This window comes from Rhinopithecus bieti, unplaced genomic scaffold (genome assembly GCF_001698545.2).
Source record: "Rhinopithecus bieti isolate Rb0 unplaced genomic scaffold, ASM169854v2 scaffold_18921, whole genome shotgun sequence".
In the NCBI taxonomy this organism is placed as follows: domain Eukaryota; kingdom Metazoa; phylum Chordata; class Mammalia; order Primates; family Cercopithecidae; genus Rhinopithecus; species Rhinopithecus bieti.
Window position 1 is genome coordinate 1,554,463 of NW_016810178.1, and position 18,988 is coordinate 1,573,450.

An 18,988-nucleotide genomic window follows, 5' to 3' on the forward strand; every position below is an offset into this window, starting at 1 on the left:
TGGGATCTCTGATAGCTGCTGTCAGGCGGGTTGGCTGCTAACTCATTGTTCTTTCACAGTTGAGGCGATACTGGGCCTGCGTGGTACAGCAGTCCAGGTGTACTTGGCATTGACAGTTAAGGACTAGTCACCCGTGGTGGTAGTGATAGTAATGGCAACATCATAGGCTACAGTAGTAAAGGAATTTTGCTTGTAGAGGAAAAGAGGAAAGGTAGAGTGGCAGAGGCCATTGAATCTCCACATCAGAAGACAGAAAGAAGCAGCAGCTTCCATTCCAGATGGGAAGACACAAACAGGATTTTTGTAACCCTTAAATTCCCTTTACAACCAGATTTTAATTTCCATTTATCCGCTAAGCCTTCTTTCTGGGAAGTGTGAGGTTTTACTTCATGAATGGCACTTGCTGTTTCCCTGAAAGCTGAATAATGAATTTCTTTAATGTTTACCTGTGTATTAAAAGTTGACTGTGTTTGTCCCAGAACATGTGTGGGTTTCCTGGCATAGCTTTTTGATCTATCTCTTATTCTTCTTAGTCCTTTCCCCAGTGTCTTCAATGCAAGATAATTCTGTTGATCAAAAAAGTAGCTTCTCTGGGTCATCCAATGAACATTCCTGGTCTCACTACTAGAATAGTCTCAATTAGGACCTCAGTCTCTGAGCAACATGTCTTATACTAATGATCTTCTGCACTAAATCATGGGAAATATAATGTTCATTTGTATCTTTCCTCCACTTAAGCAAGGTGCCTAAACCCCATTTTGAGGGCTACAGAGAGGACTACATTGAGACTTGGCAAAGTCCTATAGAAGTTTTGGTTTCTTATGGTAAACTGTAAGTATATAGTTTACTAATGATGCATCAGACAGATAAACATTTGATGAGCAAAGTTTCCTTAGGTTTCCCAACTCCTCACAGGGAGTGGGCTTGAACTGATGATCATATAGGCTATTCTTCAATTGTCTCCCAACCTCTTTCCTCTCAGCACCATCTCTGACCTGCCTCATAGCCCAGGATCCTAGTTCTGTGGACAGAATCACACAGGGGTGTGTGTGTGTGTGTGTGTGTGTGTGTGTGTGTGTGTGTTTCCCTGTATGTCTTTAAACTGGCATCTATCCAAAGCATTCACAGGAGTTCATAAAATAGGAGAAAAGAGAAATACAGATATTTTCTCACTGAACAACCTTCTAATTCATGGATTGCATCCACACATTTATTTCAATGATTATTTAATATGTGTCCATTGCTTATAAGAAAAAAATCCTTACCTTGTAACATGAAATTTAAAGACATCAAGCAATCTGCTACATCATGGCTTTCTGACTACTTCCCTGACCTCTGCTATACCTTAAGGTATAAAGATTTTTTATACTTTAGTGCCATTTTAATATAGCATGCTTTTGTTTAAGCTACTCTCTTTCTCCACCTTGATTATCACCCTGCACTTACCTAATTATTACATAGTTCAGCTAATTATCTCCAACTTAAATACCATAAATCTCCAACAAAACACCATATGTCAGGTGTCATAATTTCAGGGAGCTCTTTAAAATGCTACTTTTTAAACTTTTAAATGTGTCTCTACTGTGCTATCAATAAATTTTGTACAAATGTACAAAAACAGTAGAATAAATACATAAATCATGGTATATTTATACCACGAAGCATAGTACAACACTAAGAATGGATAATTCTTGTAATCATATTGTTAAAGTAAAGATTCCAGGTACAAGAGAGTACCTGTTGTATGACTCCACTTTTATAAATTTCAGAAACAGGCTACAGTGTTAGAAGTCAGGAAAGTAGATACCTTGGTAGTGAGTAGCGGAGAAACGCAGATGGGAATTCTGTGGGACTGAGAAATTGTAAACATTGCTTAGTGGAGTGAGGAAGATGTAAACAAGTGGAAAGATAGACCACACTCACTGTTGCTAAAATGCAATATTGTTATCAATTCTCTATAAATTGACCTATAGAGTCAACAAGATACCAACAAGACTTTCTATGCCAGCTATTATAAAGGCACTAACATAGATTATATAATTTACCTTTAATTGAAAGGGACTTGGAATAGTCAAAACAAATAGGAAAAGAAGAATACAATTGAATATCTCAAAGTTCCTGGTTACAAGACTTAGTATAAACCACAATAATCAAAATAATGTAGTAAAGTATTGGCATGTGGATATACAAAAATATAATCATCATAATAACCAAGAAATATACCTACATATAATTCAGTTAATTGACTTTGCTTAAGTTGAGTGAAGCAATGATTAATATGTGCTTTTTTAAAAAAATTAGGGCTGCAAAAACTGTAGACACACTAAAAAAAAAAAAAGAATACTAATCACTACTTCACATTATAGACAAATATTAAAGTGACATGTATCTATATTTATATATTTTCTTTTAATAAAGAGAAAATATTTATAATCATTAGAATAATATTGTAAACAGCAGCGAAAACAGTGAAAATAACACTTTAAAATATCAGAAAATTAGACATTATTAAAATCAACAATATTTGTCATTAAAAGACACTGTTAAGAAAATGGATAATTCACAGACACAGAGAAAATATATTCAATGTATGTACCTAACAAAATATTGAAAACTAGAGTATATTTTATTTGCATGAATTCAATAACAAAAAGAAATTAACATAAATAGTGACTGTGAGGAAAGATATAGGACCCAGAGTTCACCAAAAAATAAATATGATTGTTCAATAAGGCCTTGAAAAAGTGTTCAGCTATATCAATTTTAGGGAAAATGGCTGAAATTTAAAAGATCATACTTAAAAGACTATAATGGCTGAAATTAAAAGAAATAGAAGCATAAATATGTAGAAGAACGTGGAGCTCCTGAGACTTTCATATATTCATGGTGCAGGTACCAAAAAGAACCAGCTAAGAAAGTGTGTCTTTGTTTGTTTTCTGCTGCTTATAGAATATATCTGAAACTGAGTAATTTTTTTTAATGAATGTATTTTTATAGTCATGGAGACTGAGAAGTCCAAGGTCAAAGGGCCACACCTGCTGAGGGACTTTTTTCTAGTAGGACTCTGCAGAGTCCCAAAGCAGTGCAGAGCATCACATGGTGAGGAGGATGAGTGTGCTAGTTCAGGCATCTATACCTCCTCTTATAAAGAAAGCCACATCCCACTCTCATGTCAGCTTATTAATCCATTAACCCATTAACCCACAAATCCATGAATGGATTAATCCATCTATGCAGACAGAATGCTTGTGACGTAATCACCTCTTATAGATTCTAACCCTTCAATACTGCCACATTGAAAATCAAATTCCAGCATGAGTTTTGAAGAGGACAAATACTGAAACCATAGCCTCTTGTTTCTCTTGGATAATCTGGAATTTTTAGACTGCAGTCATACAGAGGAAAAAAGTGGTTCTGAGCTTCTGTAACTTATAATTAACTCATTTCCCTGCATTTGGAGTGCAGGGGATAAAAGTTGAACATCACAATGAAAAATGGAATACATAAGAAGTTCAAATGTAAAACAGAAGCCTATAGAGAAGAAGTGGTGAGCTCACTTGCTTGTGTTGATCAGTATATTACGTGGCACATTTAGACATAGAGAAGGAATCCAGAGAGTAAAAACAGTTTTAACCAATACATCCTTGCATTCCCCTTATGTTGAGCAAAGAAAGCTGATGTGGTGGTCTCTTACTGTTCTTTAAATAAAATAGCAAGTTGTTACTTTAGCAATTTATCATGTCATTTATTAAAGTACTTTATATTTTGTGACAAATTTGGCTGGATGGGTAGAGATGAGCTTTTCTTACTTAGATGTTCACTTTTGGGACAACTTTAAAATACACTTTTATTACTTTTTGTTTCCTCAAGTTCATGCTCTGTGGGAAGCAATCTATTACAAGGTAGATTTGTTCAATAGGTCCTGCAGGGCTTGACAAATATGTGTCTCTAGGGATGTTATTTTGGTGGTATAAAATACAAAGAAAACTACTAAATAAATGTAGGAAATAGATATAAAATATACACAAAACAACCAATATGTTTTTATTTTAGATATTTAGAAATATGAAGATTAACGTCAAAGAAAACTCATCCATTGCTTTTCCAAAATGTAGAATTAGCTTGATAAAATATAATTCCTAAAAGGCATATATTTTTTGCATTTTAGCTGTCTCTCTAATAACTTACTCAATGAAAACCAATTTTCCAAAATTATTGACAGAATAACAATTATTATTATTGATAATTATTATCAATAATAATTATTATTAAGTATAAAAGATAACCACTTTTTTCCTCTGTATGACTGCAGTCTAAAAATTCCAGATTATCCAAGAGAAACAAATAAATAATAATAATAATTATTATTATTATTATTGAGACAGAGTATCACTCTGTCACCCAGGCTGGAGTGCAGTGGCGCAATCTTGGCTCACTGCAAGCTCTGCCTCCCGGGTTCATGCCATTCTCCTGCATCAGCCTCCCGAGTAGCTGGGACTACAGGCGCCTGCCACCATGCCTGGCTAATTTTTTGTATTTTTAGTAGAGACGGGGTTTCACTGTGTTAGCCAGGATGGTCTCGATCTCCTGACCTTGTGATCCTCCCGCCTCAGCCTTCCAAAATGCTGGGATTACAGGCATGAGCCACTGCGCCCGGCCAATTTTTATTATTTTTAATACAAATTGTCACACCATATCTAGAGAAGAATACAATTTTAGCATTTCTAGACCATATTCTTAAGATACATATTTCTAAATAAATCTCAATATCTTTTCAGCCATTATTCAACAGATAAACTTTGTGGGTTACCAGAAAATAGTCTTAGGTATGAAGTCAAATAAACAACAAAATTATCAGCATATTGTTAGCAGCAATCTGAACTTCAAATCTTATATCTTTAAATGTATGGCTTCTTTCCAGTTTAATCAACAACATTACAAATATTATTATCATTATTATTTCATCCAAAGAGTAGCAATATAATTTCCTAGCTATATGGAAACTCTGAAGTCAAAATGCCTAGATTCAAATCCTGACCTTGGCACTTAGTAATGATGATACTAGGCAAGTTACTTTGTCTTTTTGCACCACAATTTAGTTTTGCCATGTACAGAATTAGTCTAATACTATCCACATTACACATTTTGTGTGAATTCAATTTGTTTATCCATGTAATGAGCTGTTCAGTGTATGGCACACACCAGGCAGTTTATAAGTGATTATTATTAATATAATTTTCATTCTCTTTGAGAAAACAAAATGTTATCATGACAAAGCTACTTCAGTTCAAGTTTTTTCCAGCCATTGATACAGCCCATCAAACACAGTTAGTTGTCTCTTTCATTAACTTCTGTCTAGCTAACTATCTTCGTTACGTTTCTAAAACCTACTTTCTGCTTCGTTGAGAATATTGATTCCAATTTTAAGCAGATGTCCTTCAGTTTTACATGATGGAAGTCATTCACCTATACCTTGAATAACAGTTCCACCTCCTCTTTCTGGACTTTGTTCCTCAGTCATTTACCTAGTTTAATTATATTGTTTTTCTCATTCTCTCTATATCCTTAACTAATGCACATATTCAAGTATCGTCACTCCTTTATCTCTTGATACTTTACCAAGTATCATCACTCCCCACTTTACCCCTAAAGAACACATCCTAAATGCACTCTCCACTGCCTCACTTCCAGTTTTTGTATGTATCTCTGTTATGTCTCTGGAACAATTCTCATTAATAGCAGCTGCAACTTTAATGGTGCTATATAAAATCAGCAAGTATAGCTTTTGTTTTTAAACGTACATCACTGCCAAATTTCAAAATGTTACTCATTTATTTTTGCAGCTCTACTGCCTGAATTCCATGACTCAACATGCTCCTTGTTCATACACTTTTGTGCATAAGAATTTCGCAATATCTCCTTTGTGGGCTATTAAACTTTGTCTTGTCACTTAAACGCTGGTCTTTTGAAGGGTTCTGCACAAACACCATTCTCTTACTCTTTAAGCCTCCTTCCTTTCTTGGAATTTTTTCTACTAATTCCATATATTAACATTTTTCTAGTCCATGTAACACTTCCATACAGTAAAATGCACATATCTAATGTACAGAGTTGAATAATCTTTGACAATGTCATCCTAATCAAAGTATAAAATATTTTATTTATCTCAGAATGTTACACTATGTTCCTCTAAAATGTGCTATGCATTAAAATATTCAATTTAACTTAAATAAAAATCTTAAATTGTTTAATAATGTAAAAATGCACATATAGATCATATGTCATTCTGTTTTTAGTGTTTTGGGTACAGTTCATAACATTTTCCATAGTGGCTGCACCATACTTTATCTTCATCAACAATGTATAGTGATTCCAATTTCCTTACATCCTCATCAATTGTTATCTCTGTCTCTCGCTCTCTCTATACACACACACATATATACGTATGTGTGTATATATGTGTATATATATGTATTTAGGTATATATGTAATATGTAAAATATATGTTATATATAGGTTTAATATATATTATAGATATTATATATATCTTATAATATGTAACAATACCTCCTTGTGTGTGTACCATATATTATTTCCTGGTATGCATTCCAAAAAAAATTGAAATCAAGATTTTGAATAGATACTTGCACTTCCATGTTAATTGCAGCATTATTCACAGTAGTCAAGATATGAAAACAATCCAAATGTTTACCAACAGATGAATGGCTTAAAAAATATTGTATATACTGCCGGCAATGGTGGTTTATGCACGTAATCCTAGCACTTTGGGAATTCGAAGTGGAATAATTACTTGAGCCCAGGAGTTTGAAACCAGCCTGGGCAACATAGTGAGACTCCATTTCTACAAAAAATTAAAAAATATATTAGCTGAGTATGGTGGGGCGTGCCTGTAGTCCCAGCTACTTGGGAGTCTGAGGCAGAAGGATTGCTTGAGCCTGGAAAGTTGAGGCTGCAGCAAATTACTACTGTTTCACTCTATTCCAACCTCACAGCAAGACCTTGTGTTGAAATAATAATAATAATGAATATAGCATATACATACAATGGAATATTATTCAGCCTTTTTCTAAAAAAGGAAATATTGTAGTCCCAGTTAGTCGGGAGGCTGAGGCGCAGGAGAATGGCGTGAACCTGGGAGGCGGAGCTCCTAGTGAGCCGAGATCGTGCCATTGCACTCCAGCCTGGGTGACAGAGCAAGACTTCGTCTCAAAAATAAATAAATAGAAATTTTTTTAAAAAAGGAAATATTGTCTTTCATTACAACATGAATTCATGTAACTGGTAGGACATCATGCTAAGTGAAATAAACCAGTTACATAAAAACAAAGACCACATAATTCTGTTTATATAAGATGTCTAAAATAAACTCACAGAGCAGGGAATAGAAAGATGGTGGCCAGGAGCCAAGGACAAGGAAAATAGGAAATTGTTACTCAATGGATATAAAGTATCATTATGTGAGAAATATAAGTTCTACAAATCTGCTGTACAGCATAGTACCTATACTTAATACAGTATTTTGCACTTTAAAATGTTAAGGGGATAGGTCTATTTTAAGGGTTCATGCCACAAAACACATGCATACACATATAAGGAAATTTTTAGAGATGGTATATATGTTTAGTACTTTGATATCTTTAGTAATGTTATCATGGTGTATACATATATCCAAATTCATCAAAATGTATACATAAAACATGCAATATTGTATATATTAATTATATCTCAATTTATTTGGCTCAGAAAACAAAAAATCAAATTTATGAAATTAGATATATTCATATATAGAGAAATATTTATATAATGAAATGCTTATTTTGGAAAAGAAGAACAATCTCAAATCAAAATCCTAATATTTCTTATACAAAAAACAAACAGTAAAGTAAACCCAAAGCAAGCAAGGAAGACAATAATAAAAATAACAGAAATCAATGAAATTAAAAGCATAAAATGATAAATAAAAATCAATTAAACCAAATAGTGCTACTTTGAACATAAAAATACAATTGATAAAACTTTAGCAATGCTAATGAGATGGATGGGAGAGACAGAGAGAGAGAGACAGAGAGAGACAGAGAGAAAGAGAGATAGAGAGAAAGAGAGAAATTATCAATATTAAGAATGAAAAACAGAACACCACTCTAGATTCTCTAGATATCAAGAGGATTATAAAGGAATATTACACATGACTTCATGCCAATAAGTTTACTGAGATAAAATAAATGAATTCCTTGAAAGACACAAACTACCAAAGTTACTCAAGAAAATATACAAAAGGAATAGGTTTGTACATAGTAAGAAAACTGAAAAATTTCATTAAAGCATCTCTACACAAACATGTGCGCACAGACGCATATCCACAAGCAGGCCCTCAAATCATCATGCCCAGATGGTTTCACTGGTAAAATCTTACAAATATTTAAAGAAGAAATAAAAATTTCTCCATAAAACATTCCAGATAATAAAAGAGAAGGAATTATTAACATTAACCAACTCACTTTCCACAGTATTACTCTTTTCCTTTCAATTCTTCAGATTTTAAAATTTATATGTATATTCAAGTTCACTCTTTTTTTGATAATTCTAATGTAATGCTGAAACTTTTATCTGATTTTATTTTAGTTAATACATTTTAATTTCCAGGATTTTCTTTTTTAAATTTCTATTGAGCTTCTTCACCAATAGTGTATTATCCCTCAATTATTGAAAGTATTTTCTTTTAATACTTGAGAATATTTATGCTAGCTGATTTGAATTCATCACCTGCTTAATCCAAAATTTAAGCCACTGTGAGTCAATTCTGTTGACTGAATCTTCTGAGTTTGCATCTCACTTCCCTGTGTCATTGTGTGTTTAGCAATATTGAGTTGAAAACTGAGTATTTTATACAATACGTTGTAGCAACCTTATATTCTGTCACATTTTTCTGTTAATTTTTAATTCTAGTAGATTAATAACTTGCATGGCTTCTCTCTGAAACTGTCTCCCTGTGGTTTGTAGCAGCTGATTATCTCTACTCTAGTGTGATGACTTCGAACAGTAGAATTTTTTAGCTTGTTCTTTATATGTTTCCCTTGGTCTTCAAATAATTGGTGCTCAGCTAAAGATCTAAGCAGAGATGGAGAGTAAGCCTTCTTTTGGCTTCCATGCTTCTGAGGTTGTTCCTTTATTTTCAGAGTATTTCATTCATTCCCTTATAATCTGTACTCTGACATTTCAAAGCAACTCAGCATCACATTTTTGCTCACTGAGCTGTGACTGGTTGAGAATGTAGTCAGTTAAATGAAGCAACAAACTGACACACAAGCTTCCTGAAGCTCTCACTTTCATGAGTGAACTCTCTTTTGGTATCTACTTGCTTTTTTTATTTTTTAACTACTAAGACAGAGATCTCCTTTTTTGCATTCATAATTTAACTTTGAGTCTTATATTTTGGGGAGACTGCACTGACTGGGTTCTCACAGTTTCTGTGGTTCTTGCACAAACCTTTTCATGTTTCTTTCCAAGCCCTGAATTCTGATTTTATTGCCTTTAGCAAGTAGTGCTATGACTTTTCCTGCCACTGGTTTATCTTGGTTTTGGAAATTGAGTTGCGCCTTCAAACTAATAAACAAAAACTGTCAATAAATATCACATTCAGTTGTATTTTTCATACTTAAATTATTCTACAACTTCTGTTGCATATTGGATACTTCCAATGTCTTTTACTTTTACTAGTTTTATATTTGTTTTGCACACTGATCACATTGCTATTTATCTCCTTTGGTATTACCAAAAGTCCTGTCTCTTTTTTTTTTCTTACAAACCATGTTTTCATACCTTCATTAAAGGTATATTTCTGTCTAAGTCCATTTGTGCTACTCTAACAAAATACCACAGACTGGGTAACTTATAAAAAAACAGAAAATGATTTCTCACAATTCTCAAGGATGAGAAGTCCAAGTTCAAGGTGCTGACAGGTTCAATTGTCTGGTGAGGATTCCATTTCTGCTCTCAACATGGCACTGGGAACTCTGAATTATCCTCGGGGGATAAAAACACTGTGTCCTCAAATGGCGAAAGGCAGAGAAGGCAAGCTGGCAAATTTGTGTGAAGCCCCTTTTATGAAAACCCTAATCCTAGTCACAAGAGGAGTCCTCATGATCTAATCACCTCTTAAAGGTGCCACCTCTTGGTACCATCACATTGGCATTAAGTTTCAGTGCCTGAGTTTTGGAGGGAAAATATTACTATAAAACTTATAGCAACTGATATAAAAATTCACATACAGTATTTTAGGAATACATCTTGAGTTGTGACATAGGCATGCATCCATAAAACTGTCACTGCAATCAAGCTAATAAACATTTAAAAACCTCAAAGTTGTGTCCCTTCTATATTTCTTTCCCCCATTCCTTGCCCTCCTATTCCAGACAATTACTGTTCTAATTTCCATGACTACAGATTAATTTATATTTTCCAGAGTTTTACAGAAATTTAATAATGCAGTATGGACTCTTTTATTTAATGTTTTTACTTCACTTATTTTGTGATATAGCCACGTGGATACTTGTATCATGAGTTTACACCTTTTTATTGTAGAATAGTTTTCTATTTTATGAATATAACATTATTTATCTATTCATTTACCTGTTGATTGGCATTTAATTTATTTCAATTTTGGGGTTACTATGAACAAATTATATGAACAAATTTTCTTTAACGACATAGACTCATTTATCTTAGGTAAATACCTAAGTGCAGATTGGCTGAGTCATATTGTTTTGTGTATGTTTAATATTTTAAGAATCTCCATATTGTTTTTGCAAGTAATTATTTGTTTTAAATTCCAAGCTTTAGTGCATAAGAGTTCCAGTTGCTCTACATCTTTGCCAATACTCCTTTAAATTATCTTGATTAATTGGTGGTAATGGTATCACAGGAGTATCTATACATCAAATTTTATCAAAATGCACACTTTAAATGTAATTTACATACTATAACAGTCATTAAAAATGTGAAGACTACTTATTTCTATGAATTATAAAACCATTTTTTTCTGTGAATTACATCTTTAAGTTTTTAAATAGTATGCATTTATTTAATTTCTGCAATGTGTATGTGCTTTTCCCCCACACAGTAATTCACTATTCGTTACAGGCTATACCAGATGAAAGAAAAATGTTTTCCCTACGTGGCATGCACTGCATTTGCTTTTTTGTTAGTGTGTTTGTTTTGGACTACAATAAAATTGTGTATGTAATGAGAATAAGAGTAAGAAAATAATTTCAGAACTTCACAGGCCTCTGATCCCTAACGCAAATCTCCTGCTGGGTTATGCCACGTTGTTGATCAACAAATCTTTTACAGGTTTGGTGTTAGATTTTGATACATGGAGAGGGTGGGGGGCATCTAAATACAATCTGCTGCCCCTGGATAGTTTACCTCCAGCCTTAGGCAGCATTTTACAGCTACTCAGCGAGTTACAAACAGCAAAGTTTAAGGGCACATTTTGCTATCCCTATAGGCAGCCAGAGAGCAAGAAAGATGAGCAACATCTGATGCTCACTACTTGGTTTTTCAATGCAAAATGTACTTGAATATCTATTGTAACAACCAGGAGGAGGGTGTGTTCCTGCCGATAGTTGACAAGGAATCTGTTGCACTGCTGGAGGCGTTCTTATTCTAAGTGTCAAAGAAACAGTACACTGCCCAAGATCTTGGATTTGAAAGTAGGGAGCTTATGCTAGACATCTGGTAGGTCAATCTACAAGCAACAGTTTAGAAACTCTGCCATCAATAACACAGTCTATTTCATTCCATTTGGAATTCTTGTACTTTTAGAGTCATTCAAGCTGCAACATGATACCCTGTCCAATACATATGTACTCTGCAAATTAGAGCTTCACCATTATTTTCAAATATTTTATGTGATAGCTCTTAGATAACAGTATCACAATTGCAGTGAAAGAAAAAAATAAATGTGTGGATTCTTTAAATGTAAATTGTGTGACACACAGAATGGCTGTAAAAATGGGTTTAAACCTGTTACCATCTATTATGAAAAAATATGTTCTCTCAGTGGTAATTCTCAAAATGTTTGCAAGACTATTAACAAAAGTTTATAAAACAATTGTGTAAACCCAGTTCAAGCAAAATAACATATAAAATTGTGTTAATGGCAGCAAATGTGTTTAATATAATTTTGAAAAATCTTTATCTGCATATTTCAAACAACTTTTATTTTGACAGCTATTTTAACACTTTACATTGATCATAGTAGTATAGAATCAGGAAAATTAATTGATTTAATCACATTTATTTGTCCCACATAGACATGCTCCATATAGATAATCACACATTCTCTATAATTTGTTACAGCTGGCCATCCATTTCCTATGGATGTAATGTGAAATTTGAGAAATACTATCCAAGCAAATGTAATACCAAATAATATCTCTTATTATTCTTGTTACTTCCAGTCACTTGTGTGAAGATGCTAATCTTCTGAATGTTCTCTTTAGCTGACATTGTTCATCTTAAAAATGCAGGACCTCTTTGACAGAAAGGTTGTATCCGTTTCTCATTTAGAAATTACAAGATGACCTATCTAGAAAAGTAAGGAGGTGATCTGAAATATTGAGTTACTTTCCTCAAGTTTGAAATTGTTGGACATTCAATTAAATCATGTTTTTTCCCCTAAATAATGTAATATAGTTTGAATGTTTGTCACCTCCGAATCTCATGTTGAGATGTAATTCCTAATCTCGGATGTGGGGCCTGGTGAGAGATGTTTGGATAATGGGGCAGATTCCTAATGAACGGCTTAGCACCAACCTCTTGGTGATAAGTGAGTTCTTGGCCAGTCAGTTCACACGAGATCTGGGTGTCTAAAAGAGTCTGGGACTGCCCCCTTCTCTCTCTTGCTCCTGTTTCAGCCATATAATGCACTGGCAGCTCCTTCACCTTCACCGTGATTGTAAGCTTCCCGGGTACACGCAAGAAACAGATGTCCCCACCGTGCTTCCTGTACAGCTTGCAGAGCCATGAGTCAAAACAAAACCTCCTTTCTTTAGAAATTACCCAGCCCCAGATATTTCTTTGTAGCAATACAAGAACAGACTCGCACACAATGGAAACATATAGCCAAATATTAAAATGGATTTCTGAAATAGTAATAAGGAATAATTTTTTCGATATTAATATTTTCCTCCCTAAAAGTGTGTGCAGCTTGCTTCTTAAAAAAAAAGAGCACAGTTACACATATCTTGGTAAACTTCTCAGTTCCTAATCTTTGGTTCCATCTTCCTTCCCTATTTCTGTAAGGGTAATTCCATTCCTCTAGTTACTCAACTCAAGGTACTTAGTATCATATTGACTCGTCTATTTCCCTTATATTTATCAGAAAATACAATTGATCAGAAAATACCAATAGCTCTACATTTGGAGCTATCTTGCCTGCTGCATTGCTAATATTCAGCACTCAGGTGTGATTATTTAGCTCTTGAATTACTGCAATAATCTCCCAACAGATTATCCTATGTCTTTTCTTATTCCTTACAGTCTATTCTCAACAACAACCAAAAAGCTAAGATCGTAATGTGTAAATTTGTCATATCATTTTATTCTTTGTTCGAAATTCCACACTGTCTTCCATTTTACTAAGAGTAAAAACAAATTCCAAACTCCTAATAATGATTTCTTTTAGGCCAAGGAATGATATATCTTATTTTTTTAACCTTATGACATCTTTACTAATACACAAATTAGGTCACAATGTTTCAACTATTTGGAACTGTTAAAATTTCCAGCAAATACAAATAATATCCACATTAGGGGATTTGATTTATTATTCCCTTTGCCTAGAATATTCTATTCCCAGATATCCACTTATATTAGAACCTCTCCTCTTATAAATCTTGGTTCAGATGTCACCTTTTCACTGATTCTTATCAAGTTCTCAGCATTTCTGTTACTTTTGTGGCTACTAATTCTTGTATAATAGAAACATAATTTATAAAAATATGATTTATTTTTATATGTATTTACTGTTTAATGTCTGTTACATTAAGAGGGAGACACTATGAAGAAAAATAAATTATTTGATTATTTTACTCATTGGTGAATTCCCTGCACATAGAAGCATCTCTTGCCTAGACAACCTACTGCATACATTTTTTCTGAATAGCTGAATAAATGCAGAGATGAATAATGCATTTTAGAAGGAAATGTGTCTTTCTAGCTCATTTAGTGATTTAACCAATGATCTGTTCAATTAGATTTCATTTAAGAGCCAGAAGAGGAATATGGAGGTAGCATTTCTTAAGTATATCTCTGGAATAGTTGAGTGAATTTTTCTTGTAATAATTAACTTTTCTCTGAAGAAATTTCTGAAGAAAAATCACTAGAAATAGAAATTAATACATATTTGGTCTTATACACAAAACTTAAACAAGAAAAGAGTAGAGTTTAGAGGAAAATGGATAATACAGAGTTCTGACTTAGCACACGATTTGACTAAACCCCATGGCGTCGATCACAAGGACGTGGAACTATGAGGAAAAAATAAAACAAAAAAACAAAAACCTAAAATCACAATTTAATTTAATTTCTCTCCACTTAATGAAAGATAAGAAGGACTTTGCTGGAATAAGTAATTTATACTTCAAAAATATTTATTTTCTATAAGGCAATAATTGTTAGGCAGAGGTAGATTTTTAAAGTTCTAAATCTTATTTTACAAGAAGAAAATGTAATCAGGTGAGTTATTAGGATAAGCATTTACATTCAAGGAGACTACTCAATAACTGTTTTTATTCCACATTTTGCCATGATACCATTACTACTTCTCTAAGAATGCTAGTTCCCTCTGAAATTGATGCCCTCACAATGGCCTTTTCAGAGAAATTTCTTTCAGCTGCTGTTTCTAGAAAGAATTTTAGTCACTTCCTTCCTATAATTCTTTAGTCACAAATAGTTGAAGATTCTTAGAAACTTGATGTCTTTGCATTCATAGGAGGCAAAAAATAGCAACTTCTCAGTTCCTTTCTCCCCTCCAAACTGTGATGTAGTCACATCTAATTTGACCACTAGGAAAGTGACAACCTGAACAAACAGGTCACAGAGAATTAAGACTTTTTCTCTAACGGTACTAAGAGAGAATTGATGAAAGTCTTCTACATTTAATTATTGAAAACTTACGCCTACCTAGAGGCACATACTATTATTCATTATTCAGTGATAAGGATATCTAGAGAGATTCTATAAATTAATGAAGTTTATATAATTAGAAGATTGGACAGTCAATATTCAGGCCCACGTTTCCCTGAGCCAGACAAAATGACTCCTCCCCTCCTGACTGCATTATCTGCAATACTTGGATATAAATGAATATGTGGTCCTACCAGGCTATCATGTCTACCTTGTTTTTCCACATGAAGCTTATGCTATCAGTGTGCCCAATCACAAGTCAGGTTCATAGAAAAACATTAAAACTCCATCTTTAATAGCTGTATAACTGAAAGACCATTAATGAGCTCTAGGAATAAATTTGAGAGAGATTTTTCTTGAGAGCAGGTTAAATATTTTAAATTGTAGGCAAAGTAACTTATGTAGCAGTGTCGAAACTTCTGAATTAAAGACCCAATTAAAAATCTAGACAAAATAAAACGTTCCTATAGATAATCGCTAATTATTATGTCATGAAAATTGTTACTTTATATGATTAACTGAAATACTAGGCAATTAAATAAAATTTTGAAATCGATAGACTCCAGGCAGTAGTGGTGACGGGAGCTGCCACACAAAGTACCCATCTCAGCAAGCAGTCTCTGTCCAACACAGCCACAGCAGATACAGCCAGCACATGTTCAGTCTTGGAAGCCTCTTCATCCTTATAGCTCTGAGATTCCCTTGCCCACTGAGAGATACCTGGGATAACCCACTCTGACCCTTAAGGCAGGACAAATAAGACCAATTGGGACTTACTAGTGAGAGCCACAGTCAGAGCCACTTAAACCAAGCAGACAAAAATAGCACTGCAAATGTTTGGAACTTAAATTGTCATTGAAAACAGTTCAAATAAGCAGGATAAACATGCATGCTAACCTAAATAGGATACCTGTCCAATATAATAAAGGATTTATATAGTGCCAAACACTTCCTAATATAATAGGTAAGTGCCCAGGATATACTTGAAAATTCTTCATCATACCAAGAACCAAGAAAATATCAACTGAATTAAGACAAGACAATTAACTGATATGAACACAGAAATTAAACAGTTGTTGAAATTTTCTGACAAGGATTTTTAAGAAGTTATTATAAAATGCTTCAACAATCGATTTTGTAATTGATTTTCTTGAAACAAAAAAATCAGAAATTCTGAGTAAATATTTTGAAGTTATAAAACTAGCTAAATAAAATTATAAAACGAAAAGTAAATACCAGATGAAACAATTTTCTAGATGAACTCAAGAGGAGAGGAGAGTTGACAGAGAATAGAATCAGGGAACTTGAGGACAGATCAACAGCATCCATCCATCTGACCAACCAAAAAACAGACAGAAAAAAAAGAAAGACAGGAACATGTGAAAAACAACTACCAAGATTCCACATTTATATTATTTAACTTTCAGAAGAGAGAAATACTGTAATAGTTAAATATTTTCTTTTCTTTTTTTTCTTTTTTTCTTTTTTTAGACAGAGTATCACTCTGTTGCCCAGGTTGGAGTGCAGTGGTGGGATCTCGGCTCACTGCAACCTTTGCCACTGGGTTTCAAACTATTCTCCTGCCTTAGCCTCTTGAGTAATTGGGCCTACAGGTGCACGCCACCATTCCCAGCTAAGTTTTTGTATTTGTTTTTTTGTAGAAATGGGGTTTTGCCATGTTGGCCAGGCTGGTCTTGAACTCTTGAGCTCAAGGGATTCACCTGCCTCAGCCTCCCAAATGCTGGGATTACAGGCTTGACCCATTGTGCCTGGTCTGGTTAAGCATTTTCTAATTTGATGAAAAACACAAACCTACAGAGTTAAAAATCTGAACGTATCCCACACAGTTAGCCCCAGATAATGCCAAGAGATGTTTAATTGTATTTTTAATACAATTTTAAGACAAAAAAAGAAAGAAAAAATCTGAATTCTGTGAGAGATAAATGATGTGTTACCTGTAAGACAGTACCAATTCTAGTAAGAGTAGTTTCTTCATCTGAAGCCGTAGAGGCCAGAAGAAAGCAGTACAACATTTTTCAAGTGTTACAATAACTTTTCAACTGTGAATTCTGTAACCATCAAAACTATCTTTCAGAAATAAAAAGTAAATAAAAACATTCTCAGACAAAGGAAAATTAGATTGCTTTGTCATTAGCATATACCTAAAAGAAAGTTTTCAAAACAGAAATGCAATAATAATTTTGAAGCATCTGGAAGAAAAAAAGAGCAACAGAGCAGAAATACGTCTGCATAAAAGTAGTAACCTCTTCTCAGGAGTTTTAGAAATTGTATTTGATAATACTAATTAGATTATAACACTAGATGATACCCATCACAATAATACTTAAAAGTAGGGTCACTAATTGAACTTAAATGGAAGTGACACTTTATTGAAAGTGACAAAATGTCAAAACCATCAAACGGTAATTAATCATATATGTAAATCATACCCAGGGCGACCAGTAAAAAGAAAATATACAAAGAAATATAATGAGAAACACACAAAAAAAACCTGTTAAGTAACTCCCAGGAAGGCAAGAAAGAAGAAACAGTGGAAAAAAGAATCAGAAGAAGCTAAAAACAAATCATGAGAGACAAACTTAAGAAAAAAAAAAAGTTCTGGTACAAAATTTGAAATCTAAAACTGAAACATTAAATAATAAAACAATCTTTAGCCAAAACAATCTAAGAAAGAAAACTTAGAGTTTTAAAGGGTAAACAAAATAGAAGAAGGAAATATGCTAAATTATTAAGGAAATACATTTTAATTGGAGACTTTTAAAAGTAAATCCAGGTAATGTATTTTGTATATGTCTATAAATATTTGAATGAATACTGTATTTTCCATTAGGAAGTTTTAAGCCTATTTAGAGTTGTAATATCATCCCTACATTCTAATTCTAGAACATTTTAACACTCCAAAAAAAAAAACAAAACAAAAAAGAAAACTACATACTCATTAGCAGTGACTCCTTATCATTGCCCTTTCCTCTCCACATACAACTACTTGTATGGTCATAGACGACCATTGCCTATAGTAATCAATTGACTAATCAATTGCCTGGTATCACAGTCAATCATTAATCTATTTTCTCTATACATATATAGATTTGCTTATTCTGGAGATTTTATATATATCGAATCATACATTACACAATCTTTTATGACTGGCTTATTTTATTTAGAATAATGTTTTCAGGGTTCATCCATGATGCATCTTGTATTAATACTCTATTCTTCTTCTTTTGGAATAATATTCCATTTATGAATATATGACATTTGGCGAATCCATTTATCAGTTGATGGATATTCGGGTGGCTTCTATTTTTGGCTACTATGAATAATATATGAACATCCATGTAAAAGTGTGTTTGTTTGTTTGTTTTTGGTGCATATATGCTTTTCTGTCTCTTGAATATACACCTAGGAAGAGATTCTGTGTTTAACATGTTGGTAACTGGCAAATTCTTTTCCTAAATGGCTGGAACATTTTATAATCCTACCATCAGCGCATGAGGGTTCCAATTACTCCACATTGTCTCCACAGCTTGTCTCCTTTTTTAATTACACACATCCTTGTAGAGTCCAGCCCTACTGGTTCCATGGGATTTTTCTCTTCATGTACAGAGACGAAAGATCGTAGAAATAATAAAGACACAAGACAAAGAGATAAAAGAAAAGACAGCTGCACCCGGGGGACCACTACCACCAAGACGCGGAGATGGGTAGTGGCCCCGAATGCCTGACCGCGCTGCTGTTTATTGTATACAAGGCAAAA

General features: G+C 33.6%; 1 long non-coding RNA gene across 1 annotated transcript in view; it reads left to right on the plus strand.

The window, feature by feature from the left end:
* LOC108541825 (uncharacterized) overlaps positions 1-18,988 on the plus strand; it is a 141,064-nt gene that overhangs the window by 119,877 nt on the left and 2,199 nt on the right. The window contains exon 3 of the long non-coding RNA XR_001889076.1: positions 743-831. This is a non-coding gene — a long non-coding RNA (uncharacterized LOC108541825). The remainder of the gene's footprint in view (positions 1-742; positions 832-18,988) is intronic.